General features: G+C 50.7%; 1 pseudogene; it reads left to right on the forward strand.

The window, feature by feature from the left end:
* Positions 1-1,174, forward strand: part of LOC101561427 — a 39,222-nt pseudogene that overhangs the window by 336 nt on the left and 37,712 nt on the right.

The following is a 1,174-nucleotide window of genomic DNA, read 5'->3' on the forward strand; positions in this document are numbered from 1 at the left end:
TTCTCTCTCTAATCTTGACTTCTCAGAAAATCAAACAAGCAGCTCAGCAAGGAAGAACGAGAGCATACAGAACTCCATTTTGAAGTTTAGCTTGTTCAGCTGGGACCTAGGGCAGGGGCTTAGTCCCAAACAATGGCCTCCTGCAATCTAACATTTTTAATAACCAGAAACTAGAAACAACCCAAATTTAAAAACAAAAAAAAAACTATGCTCAGTCCATACATGGATCCAGCAATAAAGCAGAATGAGCTCTGCACATAAGCAGCCACACACAGATAAACCTCAAAGCATCCCAAGCTGTTGCATGACTTTCTCAAAGCCTTCTGAATTGAGAGGGCTCTAGGAGTGCAAAGAATGACGCAAACAAGTCCAGGGGAGTAAACGATGATTAGGTTTTATTTACAGAGATTTTCAGGCTTCAGCTGTGTCAAGACGCCTGTTCCCCTCTGCTAAGCTGCTGGCTTTCTGGAGCTTTGAATAAAAATAGCAAGAGGAACCAGGGGAGGTGGCACACACCTGTGATCCCAGCACTTGGGAGACTGAGACAGGCGCTGTGAGTTTGAGATCAGCCTGGGGTTACAAAAGTGAGCACAAGGCCAGCCGGAACTGCATAGTGAGACCCTGCCTCAAAAAAAAAAAAAAAAGAAAAATGAAAAAACAGTAAGAGCCAGATGGGAAGAAAGACAGGCCCTGGGAAAGTTACATACTCTCCCTTCTTCTGTCCTTATCCGGCGCTGCACCCACCTCAGCAAGCCCTGTCCAGCCCCGGTGATGGACACCTCGCTGTGGTCCATTCTGGCACAGCCTCAGGCCCTGGGGGAGGCACTGGACAGCTAATCAGGGGTCCACTGCGAGGCGGAGCCACTGTGGTGAGGGCTCGAGGACGTACCTCACTACACCTCCTCCCTTCTCTGACTGTTTCGATTTTTCTGTCCCTTTCAGCAGTATCCCGGAGCCTTGGCGGGGGTGTTACATCCTCTGAGAGCCGAGCTCCAGGATGCTGCGCCACAGCCACAATCCGGACTGCAGCAGCGGACACACTCCCGGACTGACACAGGACAATCAGCAGGGCACGTCCCTGCTCTCCCCTTGCTTCCTGTCTGCTATGCCACAAACAGCTCCCCTCTGCCCTGCACCTCTGCCTTACAGCCAGCCAACTACAGACTGCACTGTT

This window comes from Octodon degus, unplaced genomic scaffold (assembly GCF_000260255.1).
Source record: "Octodon degus isolate 3935 unplaced genomic scaffold, OctDeg1.0 scaffold00092, whole genome shotgun sequence".
Classification (NCBI taxonomy): Eukaryota; Metazoa; Chordata; class Mammalia; order Rodentia; family Octodontidae; genus Octodon; species Octodon degus.